This window comes from Salvelinus alpinus, chromosome 11, assembly GCF_045679555.1.
Source record: "Salvelinus alpinus chromosome 11, SLU_Salpinus.1, whole genome shotgun sequence".
NCBI lineage: Eukaryota > Metazoa > Chordata > Actinopteri > Salmoniformes > Salmonidae > Salvelinus > Salvelinus alpinus.
Genome location: NC_092096.1, coordinates 68,790,598 through 68,810,597, shown reverse-complemented (window position 1 = coordinate 68,810,597; position 20,000 = coordinate 68,790,598).

Genomic DNA, 20,000 nt, shown 5'->3' with positions numbered 1-20,000 from the left:
CTGGCAGACCTGACTAGCCGACCCACGGTGTTTCTGGCAGACCTGACTAGCCGACCCACGGTGTTTCTGACAGACCTGACTAGCCGACCCACGGTGTTTCTGGCAGACCTGACTAGCCGACCCACGGTGTTTCTGACAGACCTGACTAGCCGACCCAGGGTGTTTCTGGCAGACCTGACTAGCCGACCCAGGGTGTTTCTGACAGACCTGACTAGCCGACCCAGGGTGTTTCTGACAGACCTGACTAGCCGACCCAGGGTGTTTCTGACAGACCTGACTAGCCGACCCACGGTGTTTCTGACAGACCTGACTAGCCGACCCACGGTGTTTCTGACAGACCTGACTAGCCGACCCACGGTGTTTCTGACAGACCTGACTAGCCGACCCAGGGTGTTTCTGGCAGACCTGACTAGCCGACCCAGGGTGTTTCTGACAGACCTGACTAGCCGACCCACAGTGTTTCTGGCAGACCTGACTAGCCGACCCACAGTGTTTCTGGCAGACCTGACTAGCCGACCCACGGTGTTTCTGACAGACCTGACTAGCCGACCCACGGTGTTTCTGACAGACCTGACTAGCCGACCCACAGTGTTTCTGACAGACCTGACTAGCCGACCCACGGTGTTTCTGACAGACCTGACTAGCCGACCCACAGTGTTTCTGACAGACCTGACTAGCCGACCCAGGGTGTTTCTGACAGACCTGACTAGCCGACCCAGGGTGTTTCTGACAGACCTGACTAGCCGACCCACGGTGTTTCTGGCAGACCTGACTAGCCGACCCACTGTGTTTCTGGCAGACCTGACTAGCCGACCCATGGTGTTTCTGAAAGAACTCACGAGATGACAGGTGGCGATGGTGTTAGTTACACGTAGAGGATTTTGTTTTCTATGCTGCGGCCCCGCAAGGATACCAAACTGTGCTCATCGAAGGATAAATGGTCACCCATTGGGGAGAATATCACAACAACCCTCTTCATCAAATTGAGCCTCCTCCATCTCTCTGCTTCTTCCTGTTCTGCCTTCTTTTCATCCGTCCTTCAAAACGACATCCTTGAGGTCTTTATAATGTCACTCAGGTACCCTTCAGAATCAGAATCACCTTTATTCTCCAAGTACGTTTACACATACGTACCTAGAACTTGCCTAAGTGAGAAGGTGCTGCCAGCCACAAGTCCACATACACATCATTCTAGCAGAGATACTCATCCATAAGAGTACAATTAGAGAAGTCATGAAAGGTGATACAAGGCGAGAGATTTCAAAAGAGCCCTTGTTATTTCTGCCACAGTTCCTATTTTCGTTTTTTTTGTAGTTTACCCTTTTCAGGTGCCTTCCCACCTCGCTGCAATAGAAACTTCTAAAGACAAAAGGATTACTATACTTATGAAGCAGGATTGAGATTGTGCTTTGCTTGTGGTGTTGTTAGTTATCCAGACAGATCATTGGCTTGGGCCCCTTTCACTCAACGAAGCCCTGCATATCCATCACGACTGGACTACCGACGTAATCTGCCCGAGGGTTTTTTTCCAACAGGCCCCTCCATCGCGACGTCTCCTGAATGCCCCTCTGCTAGCCTGCTAGCCTGCTATCCGCGGCCGGCTAGCTGTCTAGAGCATATTGGACTGTTAGCTGAATAGATCCATCGGACAATTTCTTGGGCCACTATACCTATTTTGCCAATTGGACTTGGACCCCTCTGCTACTCGGAACCCTACTAATCCATCACAACTGGTCTATCGACGTCACCGCACGAGGAGGCTAAAACAGACTTTCCTCCGTTGCGACGTCCCTCTAAGGCCCTTCTGCTAGGTTGGTAGCCCTGGCCTGCTAGCTGTCTGAATCGCCGTGGTCTACAGCCAGCCCAAGCACTCACTGGACCTCTATGATCACTCAGCTACACATGCCTCTCCCTAATATCAATATGCCTTGTCCATTACTGTCCTGGTTAGTGATTGTCTTATTTCACTGTAGAGCCTCTAGCCCTGTCCAATATGCCTTAACCTACCATTTAGTTCCACCTCCCACATATGCGGTGACATGACCTGGTTTAACTTCTCACGAGTCACCAACCCTGATCCGGTAGCACCCCCCCCCCCCCCCCCCCCCCCCCCCCCACTGAGTAGCATAGCTAGCATAGCGTCACAAGTAACTTGTAGCATCTAAATATCATTAAATCACAAGTCCAAGACACCAGATGAAAGATACAGGTCTTGTGAATAAAGCCACCATTTCAGATTTTTAAAATGTTTTACAGGGAAGACACAATATGTAAATCTATTAGCTAACCACGTTAGCAAAGGACACGACTTTTTTACTCCCAATAGTTTTTTCCTGCGTCAGTAGCTATCACTAATTCGACTAAATAAAAATATATATAGCCACTAACCAAGAAACAACTTCATAAGATGACAGTCTGATAACATATTTATGGTATAGCATAGTTTTTTTGGGAAAAATGTGCATTTTTCAGGTATAAATCACAGTTCTACATTGCAGCTGCAATCTGAAATAGTGCTGACCCAGCCAGAACAATTACAGAGACCAACGTCATATAACGAATTACTCATCTTTAAAACATTTCAGAAAAATACACAGCGTACAGATATTGAAAGCCCAACATCTGGTGAATCCAAACAATATTTCAGATTTATTAAATGTTTTATAACGAAAACAAAATGTAGCGCTAAATTAGCATAGCTATACCAGGCAGATTCGGCTAGGCGCCCACGGCCAGTTCACATGCACAACAGATATGATATAACATCGTAAATTGGGTCTTACTATGGCTGATCTTTCATCAGAATGTTGATCAAAGTGTCCTTTGTCAAGATGAGTCGTTGGTTCCGTTCAGAATTGTTCCTTTCCCACTCCATTTAGCACAGGTACTGGTCGAGTGGCACGGATCTCTCAAACGTAAATAAAATCAGACAACGGAACACCACAAAACTCCCGAAAAAATTCAAATAATCTGATTAAACTATATTGAAAAAACATACATTACGATGATCTGGTCACATGTATCAAACAAACTTCGAGACGGAGATAGTTTTCATCCATAATGGCCGCACAACAGAAGACAATCGCAGCTACAAGTCGCACGATTTAGAGAACCGGAAGTTGTCGGTCACGCCAAAGAATTAGCTCTCATTTCACGTCAGTCCCAGATAAACAAGATATTTTTCCTCTGACGTCCTCTTGACACCCAGAGGAAGGCCAATGAGGTGTGTTTCGGGTCATAGGGGGCACGACCATATATAGGCAGAGCGTTGAAGCTGGCATACACATCTTGCTTTTTTCTTCTTGGTCATGGAAAGTGCTGTCAAATGACTTCTGTATCACTCAGAGACAAAATTGAAACGGTTTTAGAAACTAGAGATTGTTTTCTTTCCAATGGTATTATTTATATGCATATAGTAAGAGCAATAATTGAATAAGAGGCAGTTTAATCTGTAGAGCAAATTATGCTAATGGGAAAATAGCACCCCCTGTATTCTCAAGAAGTTAAATGTCTCTAGAGACAATATCTCTGTCATCATTACTCAATGCCTAGGTTTACCTCCAATGTAATCACATCCTACCATACCTTTGTCTATACATTATGCCTTGAATCTATTCTATCGCACCCAGAAACCTGCTCCTTTTACTCTCTGTTTTGAACGTACTAGACGACCAGTTCTAATAGCCTTTAGCCGTACCCTTATCCTACTTCTCCTCTGTTCCTTTGGTGATGTAAAGGTTAATCCAGGACCTGCGGTGCCTAGCTGCACTCCTACTTCCCAGGTGCTCTCATTTGTTTACTTCTGTAACCGTAAAAGCCTTGCTTTCAGGCACATTAACATCAGAAGACTCCTCCCTAAGTTTGTTTTATTCACTGCTTTAGCACACTCTGCCAACCCGGATGTCTTAGCCGTGTCTGAATCCTGGCTTAGGAAGACCACCAAAAACCCTGAAATGTCCATCCCTAACTATAACATTTTCCACCAAGATAGAACTGCCAAAGGGGGCGGTGTTGCAATCTACTGCAGAGATAGCCTGCAGCATTCTGTCTTACTATCTACGTCTGTACCCAAACAATTTGAGCTTCTACTTTAAAAAATCCACCTTTCCAGAAATAAGTCGCTCAACGTTGCCACTTGCTATAGACCACCCTCTGCCCCCAGCTGTGCCCTTGACACCATATGTGAATTGATTGCCCCCCATCTATCTTCAGAGCTCGTGCTGCTAGGTGACCTAAACTGGGACATGCTTAACACCCCGGCCATCCTACAATCTAAGCTTGATGCCCTTAATCTCACACAAATTATCAATGTACATGTACAACCCGATGTACAACCCCAAATCCGTAAACACGGTCACCCACATAGATATCATCCTAACCAACCTGCCCTCCAAATACACCTCTGCTGTTTTCAACCAAGATCTCAGCGATCACTGCCTCATTGCTTGCATCCGTAATGGGTCTGCGGTCAAACGACAACCCCTCATCACTGTCAAACGCTTCCAAAAACACTTCAGCGAGCAGGCCTTTCTTATCGACCTGACGGGGGTATCCTGGAATGATATTGACCTCATCCCGTCAGTAGAGGATGCCTGATATTCTTTAAAAGTTCCTTCCTCGCCATCTTAAATAAGCATGCTCCATTAAAAAAATGTAGAACCCGGAACAGATATAGCCCTTGATTCACTCCAGACCTGTCTGCCCTTGACCAGCACAAAAACATCCTTAGCATTGAATTGCGCCCCCAATATGCAACTTTTCAGGAAAGTTAGGAACAAATATACACAGGTAGTTAGGAAAGCTAAGGCTAGCTTTTTCAAACAGAAATTTGCATCCTGTAGCACAAACTCAAAAAGTTCTGGGACACTGTAAAGTCCATGGAGAATAAGAGCACCTCTTACCAGCTGCCCACTGCACTGAGGCAAGGAAACACTGTCACCACCGATAAATCCACGATAATTGAGCATTTCAATAAGCATTTTTCTACAGCCGGCCATGCTTTCCACCTGGCTACCCCTACCTCGGTCAACTGCCCGGCACCCCCCACAGCAAACCGCCCAAGCCTCCACCATTTCTCCTTCACTCAAATTCAGATAGCCGATGTTCTGAAAGAGCTGCAAAATCTGGACCCCTACAAATTAGCCGGGCTAGACAATCTGGACCCTCTCGTTCTAAAATTATCTGCCGAAATGTGTGCAACCCCTATTACTAGCCTGTTCAATCTCTTTTTCGTATCGTCTGAGATTCCCAAAGATTGGAAAGCTGCCGCAATCATCCCCCTCTTCAAAAGGGGAGACACTCTAGACCCAAACTGTCACAGACCTATATCTATCCTACCCTGCCTTTCTAAGGTCTTCGAAAGCCAAGTTAAACAACAGATTACCAACCATTTCGAATCCCACCATACCTTCTCCGCTATGCAAACTGATTTCAGAGCTGGTCATGGGTGCACCTCAGCCACGCTCAAGGTCCTAAGCGATATCATAACCGGCATCGATAAGAGACATTACTGCGCAGCTGTATTCATTGACCTGTCCAAGGCTTTCGACTCTGTCAATTACCACATTCTTATCAGCAGACTAAACAGCCTTGGTGCCTCAAATGACTGCCTCGCCTGGTTCACCAACTTCTTCTCAGACAGAGTTCAGTGTGTCAAATTGGAGGGCCTGTTGTCCGGACCTCTGGCAGTCTCTATGGGGGTGCCACAGGTTTCAATTCTCGGGCCCACTCTCTTCTTTGTATACATCAATGATGTCGCTCTTGCTGCTGGTGATTCTCTGATCCACCTCTACGCAGACGACACCATTCTGTATACTTCTGGCCCTTCTTTGGACACTGTGTTAACTAACCTCCAGACGAGCATCAATGCCATACCACTCTCCTTCCGTGTCCTCCAACTGCTCTTAAATGCAAGTAAAACTAAATGCATGCTCTTCAACCGATCACTGCCCGCACCTGCCCGCCCGTCCAGCATCACTACTTTGGACGGTTCTGACTTAGAATATGTGGACAACTACAAATACCTAGGTGTCTGGTTAGACTGTAAACTCTCCTTCTAGACTCACATTAAGCATCTCCAATCCAAAATTTAATCTAGAATCGGCATCCTATTTCACAGCAAAGCATCCTTCAATCATGCTGCCGAACATACCCTCGTAAAACTGACTATCCTACCATTCCTCGACTTCGGCGATGTCATTTACAAAATAGCCTCCAACACTCTACTCAGCAAATGGATGCAGTCTATCACAGTGACATCTGTTTTGTCACCAAAGCCCCATATACTACCCACCACTGCGACCTGTACGCTCTCGTTTGCTAGCCCCCGCTTCATACTCGTCGCCAAACCCACTGGCTCCAGGTCATCTACAAGTCTCTGCTAGGTAAAGCCCCGCCTTATCTCAGCTCACTGGTCACCATAGCAGCACCCACCCGTAGCACGCGCTCCAGCAGGTATGTCTCACTAGCCACCCCCAAAGCCAATTCCTCCTTTGGCCGCCTTTCCTTCCAGTTATCTGCTGCCAATGACTGGAATGAACTGCAAAAATCTCTGAAGCTGGAGACTTTCTCAAAAGAAAGTCAAGTGCATGTTACTGAAAGTGGGTGACTCACGTTCTCTCCTTGCATACTAAGTCAAGCAAAACAAACTTAAATTAGTGCCTACCTTGACAGACAAATCGCTGTACTTTACAGGATGTAATCATTTCTCGGCATGGAGAAACAGCACCATCTCCCTCACTAGCTTTAAGCACCAGCTGTCAGAGCAGCTCACAGATCACTGCACCTGTACATAGCCCATCTGCAAATAGACATTCAAGTACCTCATCCCCATACTGTATTTATTTATTTATCTTGCTCCTTTGCACCACAGTATCTCTACTTGCACATTCAACTTCTGCACATCAATCGCTCCAGTGTCTAATTGGTATATTGTAATTACTTCACCACCATGGCCTATTTATTGCCTTACCTCCCTTTTCTTACCTCATTTGCACACACTGTATATAGATTTTCTTCAACTGTATTATTGACTGTATGTTTTGTTTATTCCATGTGTAACTCTGTGTTGTTGTTTGTGTCGAACTGCTTTGCTTTATTCTTGGCCAGGTCACAGTTGTAAATGAGAATTGTTCTCAACTAGCCTACCTGGTTAAGTAAAGGTTAAATAAAAAAATAAAAAGTGTGCTTTACTTGTGGTGGTGTTAATTATACAGACAGATCATTGTGCTTTACTTGTGGTGGTGTTAATTATACAGACAGATCATTGTGCTTTACTTGTGGTGGTGTTAGTTATACAGACAGATCATTGTGCTTTACTTGTGGTGGTGTTAATTATACAGACAGATCATTGTGCTTTACTTGAGGTGGTGTTAGTTATACAGACAGATCATTGTGCTTTACTTGTGGTGGTGTTAATTATACAGACAGATCATTGTGCTTTACTTGTGGTGGTGTTAATTATACAGACAGATCATTGTGCTTTACTTGTGGTGGTGTTAATTATACAGACAGATCATTGTGCTTTACTTGTGGTGGTGTTAGTTATACAGACAGATCATTGTGCTTTACTTGTGGTGGTGTTAGTTATACAGACAGATCATTGTGCTTTACTTGTGGTGGTGTTAATTATACAGACAGATCATTGTGCTTTACTTGAGGTGGTGTTAGTTATACAGACAGATCATTGTGCTTTACTTGTGGTGGTGTTAATTATACAGACAGATCATTGTGCTTTACTTGTGGTGGTGTTAGTTATACAGACAGATCATTGTGCTTTACTTGTGGTGGTGTTAATTATACAGACAGATCATTGTGCTTTACTTGTGGTGGTGTTAATTATACAGACAGATCATTGTGCTTTACTTGTGGTGGTGTTAATTATACAGACAGATCATTGTGATTTGTACGTAGATGATTTTGTGCTGCGGCCTCGCCGGCAGTCAATGCTGAATAAAGATTGAAAGACAGAAAAGTATGCCGGCGTTGGTGATATTGTCACTTTACACTCCATGTAAAGGAATACATGAGATGATCTGAATAGCATTCTAAACAAACACAGCCTTCAACGACGTGATGCGGAGAAAGCTAAAGGAGTCCAGGGAAAACGTTGGCGTTTTTGATCTTACAGCTCCAACATTATAATCATTGTATTATTGATTTGTTGACTTCTAGATATAGTTATCAGTTGTTGCTTGACTCTAAGTCATTATAAAGCAGTGGGGGGTTACAATGATTCAGACCAATCTGGTCAACTAAGCCAGTCTGCGTATGGCAGTGGGGGTTACAATGATATTCCTCCCCGGGGGCCTATTGCCCAGATGTCAGAAATTCCGCCTGAGTTCCCACAGCAAGAAGCCAACACTAATTACCCTCACTAACAGACTCAACAGGAGCGGTTTAACAGCCACCACACAATGACTTATATCAAATTTCATTGGTCAAAGGTGTGCAGTCACCCGGCCAATCCCACTGCCATAGCTACTAGCCAGATCCTATATCCGACTCAAATCATTGAGCCATATTGGAAATAATGCTGTTTATACTCAAGAAAAATAATGCAATATTTAGGACATCAGCTTAAATGTGATTTCTGTGACACTGATTTGGATTTTGAGGTGTACAGTACCAGTCAAACGTTTGGACACACCTACTCATTCTATGGTTTTTCTGTATTTTTACTCTTTTCTACATTGTAGAATAATAGTGAAGACATCACAACTACGAAATAACACACATGGAATCATGTAATAACCAAACAACTCTTAAACAAATCAAAATATATTTTAGATAGAGCCACCCTTTGCCTTGATGACAGCTTTGCGCACTCTTGGCATTCTCTCAACCAGCTTAATGAGGTAGTCACCTGGAATGCATTTCAATTAACAGTTGTGCCTTGTTAGAAGTTCATTTGTGGAATTTCTTTCCTTCTTAATGCGTTTGAGCCAATTAGTTGTGTTGTGACAAGTTAGGGGTGGGATACAGAAGATTTCCCTATTTGTTAAAAGACCAAGTCCATATTATGGCAAGAACAGCTCAAATACGCAAAGAGAAACGATCCGGAAAATGTCAAGAACTTTGAAAATTTCTTCAAGTGCTGTCGCAAAAACCATCAAGCACTATGATGAAACTGGCTCTCATGAGGACCGCCACAGGAATGGAAGACCCAGAGTTACCTCTGCTGCAGAGAATACGTTCATTGGAGTTACCAGCCTCAGAAATTGCAGCCCAAATAAATGCTTAACAGAGTTCAATTAAGAAACACATTTCAACATCAACTTTTCAGAAGAGACTGCATGAATCATGGTCGAATTGCTGCAAAGAAACCACTACTAAAGGACACCAATAAGAAGAAGCGACTTGCTTGGGCCCAGAAACACAGGCAATGGACATTAGACCAGTGAAAATCTGTCCTTTGGTCTGATGAGTCCAAATTTGAGATTTTTGGTTCCAACCAGCGTGTCTTTGTGAGACACAGAGTAGGTGAACGGATGATCTCTGCAGAGTAGGTGAACGGATGATCTCCGCATGTGTAGTTCCCACAGTGAAGCATATAGGAGGAGGTGTGATGGTGTGGGGGTGCTTTGCTGGTGACACTGTCAGTGATTTATTTAGAATTCAAGACACACTTAACCAGCATGGCTACCACAGCATTCTGCAGCAATACCTCATCCCATCTGGTCTGCGTTTAGTGGGACTATAAAAAAAAAATTCAACAGGACAATGACCCAACACACCTCCAGGATTTGTAAGGGCTCTTTTACCAAGAAGGACAGTGATTGAATGCTGCATCAGATGACCTGGCCTCCACAATCCCCCAACCTCAACCCAATTGATATGGTTTGGGATGAGTTGGACCGCAGAGTGAAGGAAAAGCAGCAAAAAAGTGCTCAGCATATGTGAGAACTTCTTCAAGACTGTTGGAAAAGCATTCCAGGTGAAGCTGGTTGAGAGAATACCAAGAGTGTGCAAAGCTGTCATCAAGGCAAAGGGTGGCTACTTTGAAGAATCTAAATTCTATAATATACTTTGATTTGTTTAACACTTTTTTTGGTTACTAATTGATTCCATGTCTTATTTCATAGTTTTGATGTCTTCACTATTATTCTACAATGTAGAAAATAGTGGGGAAAAAAATAAAAAAATAAAACTTGAATGACTAGGTGTGTCCAAACTTTTGACTGGTACTGTAGGTACTCAAAAGGAGACAGTCCCATCACTCTGTGGATGACTGCTGCTCTGCAGAAGCCGTGAAAGGGCCTCATTTGGGGAGAGAGACGGCAGAATGGCTGTTACTGCTCTCTAATTGGCTCCCTTGGCTTTTGACTTCATGGGTGAAGCGTCCAATCAGACACAGACGGCTGCTCACATCTCAGCACAGTGGACAGAGGAGGTTGAGGGATCATTTGCTCTGTTTGTCTGTAGGTATGCGTGTGCGTGCGCAGGAGGTAACGTTTTCCAGAAGCGTGTCTGTTATACGAAATATATTCCCAAATAAATGTATTCTCAAAAATGTTGTTTTCTCTGTTACGCAGTGTGCACTGAACTGACATGCATGAATGTTGCCGACATCCAACGTTCAGATGAAGGGAATTAAATAGTCTATAAAGCACATCAGCACAGCGCTTAAGCCAGACAGCGGTGTGAAACCGACTGTAGCTGCTGGTAAATGTATTCAAAGCCTCAGGATGGAACTTGCCACTGCTACTATTTCTGCCATGTAATGGTGTTATTAAACTAAATCATTGTAGAATAGTTGACCTATTTACCTAGTCGACTTGTTGTTGTGTGTTCTAGGCGAGATTATTATTCCTGCAGTTTTACAACTGAAGTTTCAAGCATGGTGTAGGAGCGGCTGCTCAACAGAGCTCTTCAAATCAAATGTTATTGGTCACATACACATGGTTAGCAGATGTTAATGCCAGTGTAGCAAAATGCTTGTGCTTCTAGTTTCGACAGTGCAGTGCTAACTAACAAGTAATCTGACAAATTCACAACGACTAACTTATACACACAATGTAAGGGGATGGAAAAAGAATATGTACATATTAATATATGGATGAGCGATGGCCGTGTGCCATAGGCAAGATGCAGTAGATGGTATAGAATACAGTATATACCTATGAGATGAGTAATGTAGGATATGTAAACATTATTAAAGTGGCATTATTTAAAGTGACTAGTGATACCATTATTAAATCCATTTATTAAAGTGGCCAGTGATTTGAGTCTGTATGTTGGCAGCAGCCTCTCTATGTTAGCGATGGCTGTTTAACAGTCTGATGGCCTTGAGATAGAAGCTGTTTTTCAGTCTCTCGGTCCCAGCTTTGATGCACCTGTACTGACCTCGCCTTCTGGATGATTGCGGGGTGAACAGGCAGTGGCTCGGGTGGTTGTTGTCCATGATGATATTTTTGACCTTCCTGTGACTTTGGGTGGTGTAGGTGTCCTGGAGGGCAGGTAGTTTGTATCCGGTGATGAGTTGTACATACCGCATTACCCTCTGGAGAGCCTTGCGGTTGAGGGTGGTGCAGTTGCCGTGTCAGGCGGTGATACAGCCCGACAGGATGCTCTCGATGGTGCATCTGTAGAAGTTTGTGAGGGTTTTAGGTGACAAGCCAAATTTCTTCAGCCTCCTGAGGTTGAAGAGGCGCCGTTGCGCCTTCTTCACCACGCTGTCTGTGTGGGTGGACCATTTCAGTTTGTCCGTGATGTGTATGCCCAGGAACTTAAAACTTTCCACCTTCTCCACTACTGTCCCGTCAATTTATGCATCGCGGAAGTTAGAGTAGCAGTGGTCCAATGTTTTGCTCAAGCGGGTACAACAATCAATGTGCTGGTCGAATTTAGGTAGCCTTGTTTTGAAATTAGCTTTGTTTAAATCCCCAGCTACAATGATCGCAGCCTCAGGATATATGGTTTCCAGTTTACATAGAGTCCAGTGATGTTCTTTCAGGCCATCGTGGTATCTGCTTGGGGGGGGGGGGGGGGGGGGGGGATATACACGGCTACAACTATAATCAAAGAAAATTCTCTTGGGAAATAATGTGGTCAGCATTTGATTGTAAGGAGTTCTAGGTCAGGTGAATAAAAGGACTTGAGTTCCTGTATGTTGTTATGATTACACCATGAGTCGTTAATCACGAGGCATACACCCAGCCTTTCTTCTTACCAGAGACATGTTTGTTTGTTTCTGTTGATGCGACGCATGAAGAAAATGGCTGGTGTCTGTAGCGACTCTGACAACATATCCTGAGTGAGCCATGTTTCCGGGAAACAGAGAATGTTACAATCTCTTAAAAGAGCAATGACATACTTTGTAATAGAAAGAAATGAAAATAAAAAATATTTGCTTTAATGATAATTAACAATTATTGATGTTATTATTATTATTAATAATAATAATAGTAATAGCAATCAGTATGTTGTGTCCAATAGGTAAATGCAGATGGACAAACTCCTTGCTTCAGCCTATGTATTTATAGACACTATACCGCATCAATTGGGCTACAGGCGATAATGCTTATTGCTAATAGCAGGTCTGATAATATAGACCACAGGCTGTATATATGGTGTGTAATTGGTTATTATTTATTATTTCTAGGGGTGGGAATTATATTTTAGATGGTGTCGGCATCATTTTATTTTCATTCATTTTGGAGTAGAATTACCTTTTAAAAAGGCACCAGAAGTGAGCTTCACATAAAAATTATCCCGGGGGAGAACCCCCTAAGGTAGGGGACTAGAATTGGTCAAACTCGCATGTACACAATTATCCTCTTTCCCTAAAAGCAGGATGGTCATGACTTTCTTAAATGAAAGGGGAGGTTAACTTGGCTCGAGACAATCCATCTCAGAGTTTGAGTCAGGGGATTTTTGTTGTTGCTGCTGTAACCCCTGTGTGTGTGTGTGTGTGTGTGTGTGTGTGTGTGTGTGTGTGTGTGTGTGTGTGTGTGTGTGTGTGTGTGTGTGTGTGTGTGTGTGTGTGTGTGTGTGTGTGTGTGTGTGTGTGTGTGTGTGTGTGTGTGTGTGTGTGTGTGTGTGTGTGTGTGTGTGTGTGTGTGTGTGTGTGTGTGTGTGTGTGTGTTTGACTGTTTGGTCCTCGCTGGAAAAATGCACCGAGAGGAGAAAGAAAACAAATGGAGGAAGGAGAAGAAAAACGAGTAGTTTGCTGCCTCACTAATTGAGCTACCGCAGCACTTCTCCCCAGGTTGGTGTTAGGAGTTTCGATGGATTGGACACACTCTCTCTCTCTCTCTCTCTCACTCACTCACTCACTCACTCACTCACTCACTCACTCACTCATTCACTCACTCACTCACTCACTCACTCACTCACTCACTCACTCACACACACACACACACACACACACACACACACACACACACACACACACACACACACACACACATGCACACACACACACAGAGAGGAAATGCCTCAGACAGACTTTCATCTGTTGTTGTCTTTGATAAATGTTGTGTTTGTTAAATGTGATTAAATCTCAGCACAGGTGAAACAGAAAAGACCACAGTATGGTCTTAACAGCTTGGAGCTTGTTTTATCATCCAACGTGAATAAATATATATATCAGATTTCCCTGTCACACCCTGATCTGTTTCACCTGCCTTTGTGCTGGTCTCCACCCCCCTCCAGGTGTCGCCCATCTTCCCCATTATCCCCAGTGTATTTATACCTGTGTTTTCTGTTTGTCTGTTGCCAGTTTGTTTTGTTTCGTGAAACCTACCAGCTTCCCTGTCTGTTCTAGTTCCTGTTTTCTAGTTTTTCCCAGTTTTGACCTTTCTGCCTGATCTGACCCTGAGCCTGCCTGCCGTCCTGAACCTTTTGAACCCTATCTGGATTACTGACCTCTGCCTGCCCTTGACCTGTCGTTTGCCCTGTACGAGTAATACACTTTTGTTACTTCGGGTCTTCTGGGTCTTACCTGAAACATGCTATTCCCCCTGAGTAACCTCTGAGTAACCTCTGAGTAAACTCTGAGTAAACTTGGAGTAACCTCTGAGTAATCGCTGAGTAACCTGTGAGTAACCTCCGAGTAAACTCTGAGTAACCTCTGAGTAACCTCTGAGTAACCCTTCCGAGTTATCTCTCTGGGTAACCTCTCGGGGTAACCTCTCTGAGTAACATCTGAGTAAACTTTGGGTAATCTCTGAGTAACACCTCTGAGTAACATATCTGAGTAAATTCTGAGTAACCTCTCTGAGTAACCTCTGAGTAACCTCTCTGAGTAACCTCCGAGTAACCTCTGAGTAACATTTCTGGGTAACCTCTCCAAGTAACCTCTCTGGGTAACATCTGTGTTTCATTTGGTTAACCTCTGAGTAACCTCTCTGATTAACCTCTGAGTAACATCTTTGAGTAACATCTGAGTAACCTCTCTGAGTAACATCAGAGTAACCTCTCTGAGTAACATCCGAGTAACCTCTCTGAGTAACATCCGAGTAACCTCTCAGGGTAACACCTCTGAGTAACCTCTCTGAGTAACCTATCTGAGTAACCTCTCTGAGTAACCTCTCTAAGTAACCTATGAGTAACATCTCTGGATAACCTCTCGGAGTAACCTCTCTAAGTAACCTATGAGTAACATCTCTGGATAACCTCTCGGAGTAACCTCTCTAAGTAACCTATGAGTAACATCTCTGGATAACCTCTCGGAGTAACCTCTCTAAGTAACATCTGAGTAACCTCTCTGTGTAACCTCTCTGAGTAACCTATCTGAGTAACCTCTCTGAGTAACCTCTCTGAGTAACCTCTCTAAGTAACCTATGAGTAACATATCTGGATAACCTCTCTGAGTAACCTCTCTGTGTAACCTCTCTGAGTAACCTCTCTAAGTAACCTATGAGTAACATCTCTGGATAACCTCTCGGAGTAACCTCTCTAAGTAACATCTGAGTAACCTCTCTAAGTAACATCTGAGTAACCTCTCTAAGTAACATCTGAGTAACCTCTCTGGATAACCTCTCTGAGTAACCTATCTGAGTAACCTCTGAGTAACCTATCTGAGTAACCTCTCTAAGTAACCTATCAGAGTAACCTCTCTAAGTAACCTCTCTGAGTAACCTATCTGAGTAACCTCTGAGTAACCTATCTGAGTAACCTCTCTAAGTAACATCTGAGTAACCTCTCTGTGTAACCTCTCTGAGTAACCTATCTGAGTAATCTCTGAGTAACCTATCTGAGTAACCTCTGAGTAACCTATCTGAGTAACCTCTCTAAGTAACATCTGAGTAACCTCTCTAAGTAACCTATGAGTAACATCTCTGGATAACCTCTCTGAGTAACCTCTCTAAGTAACATCTGAGTAACCTCTCTGTGTAACCTCTCTGAGTAACCTATCTGAGTAACCTCTCTAAGTAACCTATGAGTAACCTCTCCGGGTAACCTCTCTAAGTAACCTCCGAGTAACCTATCTGTGTAACCTCTCGGGGTAACCTCTCTGGGTAACCTCTCTGAGTAACCTCTCTGAGTATCTTCTCTGAGTAACCTCTGAGTAACCTCTCTGTGTAACCTCTGAGTAACCTCTGAGTAACTTCTCTGAGTATCCCAATCATATATTGTTCACGTTTGTTTGACTTGAATGAAGTCCAGTATTAGAAACAACACGTCTTCAAAGAGCTACAATATGTGACAAGGCAAAGTCTTAAAGAGGCAATAGCTTGTATCAGACTCACGCACGCACACACATACACACACACACTCATTGGGTCTTCAAGCTTCCTAAACCCATCTTCGTCTCTCCTTAACTTCTTCCACTTAGAGGCTGCGCATTTTAGAAGTAGTAAGAGAGAGAGACAGAGAGAGACAGAGAGAGAGAGACAGAGAGAGAGAGACAGAGAGAGAGCGAGACAGAGAGAGAGAGACAGAGAGAGAGCGAGACAGAGAGAGAGACAGAGAGAGAGACAGAGAGAGAGACAGAGAGAGAGCGAGAGAGAGAGAGAGCGACAGAGAGAGAGAGAGAGGGAGAGACAGAGAGAGAAAGAGACTTAGATCCTTTTCCCCCTTCACCAAATAAATCTCAGTATTGTTGTTATTAATCCTGTGTCAAACAGCAAAGCTCCAGCGTCATCAAGAGAGGAGAACAGGCTCTTCTCCGTAGTAGCTTTGCATCTCAATGCTGTGTGTGTGTGTGTGTGTGTGTGTGTGTGTGTGTGTGTGTGTGTGTGTGTGTGTGTGTGTGTGTGTGTGTGTGTGTGTGTGTGTGTGTGTGTGTGTGTGTGTGTGTGTGTGTGTGTGTGTGTGTGTGTGTGTGTGTGTGTGTGTGTGCGCATACATATCCTCCCCGTACCGTACCGCTCCCGAGATTAGCAGGCCCACTTATGACTTTAATAAATCATTTCTCATTTCTACTGCTCCTCTTATATTACGGCAAACATCCTGTAACGGAGCGCAACATTTCATTTCTCAGAGACTGAAAGGTCCAAACTGAGATGCCTCTGGAAAACTGGGATTGTTGTATTCCCGCGCTGTGTATATCCTGGTCAATGTCAGATGAGATGTAGAAGAAGAATAGAATGTAATGGATGAGGGATGATTTTCAGGGCAGAGCTCCTCAATTATATAACCATTGGTATCTTCCTGCTTGTTCTTGAAAATGTGTTGCTTTTCATCTGAGCATCTGCCCCAAGCCTTGGCTTACCTATGTACAGTATGTCTCACATTATTACAATGTCAAGAAAGAATTGGGACAAGAGAGAGACTCTCTGTCTCTCTCTGTCTCTCTCTCTGTCTCTCTCTCTGTCTCTCGATCTCTCTCTGTCTCTCTGTCTCTCGATCTCTCTCTCTCTCTCTCTCTCTCTCTCTCTCTCTCTCTCTCTCTCTCTCTCTCTCTCTCTCTCTCTCTCTCTCTTGTCCTCTTTGATCTATCCAGTGTAAGGGATTGTCTTCCTCTCCTTTTCACAAGTGGTTTATTAATTTTCTTCTCCTTTCCTCTCCCTCTGGAGAGCACTAGAATGGGCATAAATCGTTGTATTAACCCAAATATTTGATATTCTTCTTTAGTGTGACAAAGACTGGGTAAATTAGCCTATCTTCTGGTCTGAATACCTTCCTCCAGAATGTTGCGTGGTAATTTAACCTGTTGAGTGTGAAAGACACAGATGGATGATTCACAAAGGAAGCTCAGAGACGTTTTTGAGAAGTGTTTTTTGTTGTTGTTCTGTGTCATAATTTCCTTCTTCTTTTTTTTTAAACGATCCGCTTGTCCAAGATCTTATTAATTTGAGCGAGGTCAGGGTACTGGACCATCAGTGAAGAACTGCGTTCTGCGAGCCACAGTTTATTTTGATTACTGCAACTCAAAACCCATGGCAACCTCGTTTTGTAGACTCAAGACCCGATGAACATCTCTTTATTGCCTCATTAAATGTTCTCTGGCATCAGTAAGGCCAGCAATGGGAATTTAACTAAGACCCACGGGGGACTCCAATTACATATGTCCTGACAGTCAGTTAATATGTTACTGTAGTTATATCTCCCCTAGAGAATGATACAAACTAACCCAGCTGCCCATACTCTATCATTGGACCAGTGGGGAACACTGACTCTCCATCTGCCCATAGCCTAAATGTCAGCCAACCAAATGCCCCATCCCAGAGGGAAATTAATTAAACCTACTACTATAACTGCAAACTGATGAATCCGTATGGACATATGCATGCAAGCTAGTGTGCAATTAAAAATAATCTGATTAGCATTCATTGGCTATTGTTTCATGGGACCTGCACTAACCGTAGTCCCCAGTGTTTTTGGGTTAGTAGTCACAACAGTCCCATTTGAGAGATAGCCCATATCTCGGAGTTTAGGAGAAGGTGATGTTACAGTAACTCCTGGGCTGCAGCATCCCAAACGCTTTTCTACAGAACGGTGTAAGAGTCGAGTTTGTCATTTTGGCATGAACTGTCGAGTCCTCTCTGGATTTGAACCTCACGGCATCCGCCTAAAAAACAAATGACAAAAAAGTCTGAATTAATCATCAGCTTCCTGTTGTTGTGCTGACTCATCCAGAGGAACTGCATCAAACAATTCCCGAGAGTAAAATACTCTAGACTGGCGCATGTCAGGGGTTGTACCCTGCTGTGCTGTTAAAGTGTTTTCCTCTCTTCTGGGCACTACATGGAATTCATTCCGGCTTTTATGTGATTCCCGAATGGCACCCTATTACCTTTGTAGTATACTTCTTCTGACCACTATTTTTAAAAAAAAATGTATTTGATGTTTTATTTAACCTTTTTTTTAAACTAGGCAAGTCCACAAAGGACAAATTCATTATTTACAATGACGGCCTACACCGGCCAAACCCGGACAACGGGTTGGGCCAATTGTGCGCCGCCCTATGGGACTCCCAATCACGGCCGGTTGTGATACAGCCTGGATTTGAACCGGGATAGGGTGGCATTTGAGACAGAGATTGTAAGTAAAGGCATGACATTTTAAGAATTTAAAAAAAAAAGTAGATTTCGTTTCTTTAATAATTCAGGGATTCTTGATAAGAGACAAAGAGGAGTTTGAGTGAGAGGACTTGACATTTGGAACAGGTAGAGCCCAGATGAAGGGAAGGACACCTCTCCAGAACTGGGCCAGACAGTGACAAGACCAGGTTCAGTAGGAAGGTTGATGTGAATCTGTCTTTAATACTAAGACACACTGGGAAAGTGAAGGTCGAAGTGGAAATCAATTGGCGCACCTTTAGCCAGTCATAGACTAAACTACATAGATAATTCTACGACAGAGATAACTTAACTGCAGCGACTACTCAACTACAGAGATAACAAAACTACAGAGATAATTATACGACAGAGATAACTTAACTACTTCGACTACTCAGCTACAGAGATAACTAAACTACAGAGATAATTCAACTACAAAGATAACTCAACCACGGAGATAATTCAACTACAGAGATATTTCAACTACAGAGATAACTAAACAACAGAGATAATTCAACTACAGAGATAATTCAACTACAGAGATAATTCAACTATAGAGATAACTAAACAACATAGATAGTTCAACTACAGAGATAATTCAACTATAGAGATAACTAAACAACAGAGATAATTCAACTACAGAGATAATTCAACTATAGATATAACTAAACAACATAGATAATTCAACTACGGAGATAATTCAACTGTAGAGATAACTAAACAACAGAGATAATTCAACTACAGAGATAATTCAACTATAGAGATAACTAAACAACAGAGATAATTCAACTACTGAGATAATTCAACTATAGAGAACTTTACTACAGAGATAATTTAACTATAGAGATAACTAAACAACAGAGATAATTCAACTACGGAGATAATTTAACTATAGAGAACTTAACTACAGAGATAATTCAACTATAGAGAACTCAACTCCGGAGATAACTCTCTTTCCCTGTTTTTCTATCTCTCGCTCTTTATTTATTTTCTAATAAACATCACACTTCCTCTGGGAGGAACAGATTTCCCATTAAAACAAATCTTTCTTTCTTCTTCTTCTCCGTCCGTTCCGTTCCACATCTGACAAAATAATCTGTCAAAATGGCCACCGTTGCCGTGGCGTCCCGAGGGAGCCATTAGGCCGTCTTGTTCAAAGTGTAAATGATTAAAGGATGCTTTGCTGGACACATAAAAGGAGATGGAGAGAGATGAAAACACCTCCCTTTATAAACAGCCTGTATTAAGCAGGATGCTTGATCTCTTCCCTCTCTTCTCTTCTACGCTTCCCTCTCTTCTTCCCTTTGAGCTTCTATTGTCACCAAACTGCAGATTGATTCACAAATGCTTTCATCAACAAGTTTTGGTATTGGCTGATGAAAAGATGGAAACAGTTGGCTGTCATGGAAAGGTGGAAAAGTCTGGTTATTTCTCTATCTCTCTCACTCTGTCTCTCTCTGTCTCTCTCTCTCTCCCTGTCTCTCTCTCTCTCTCTCTCACTCTGTCTCTCTCTCTCTCTCTCTCTCACTCTGTCTCTCTCTGTCTCTCTCTCTC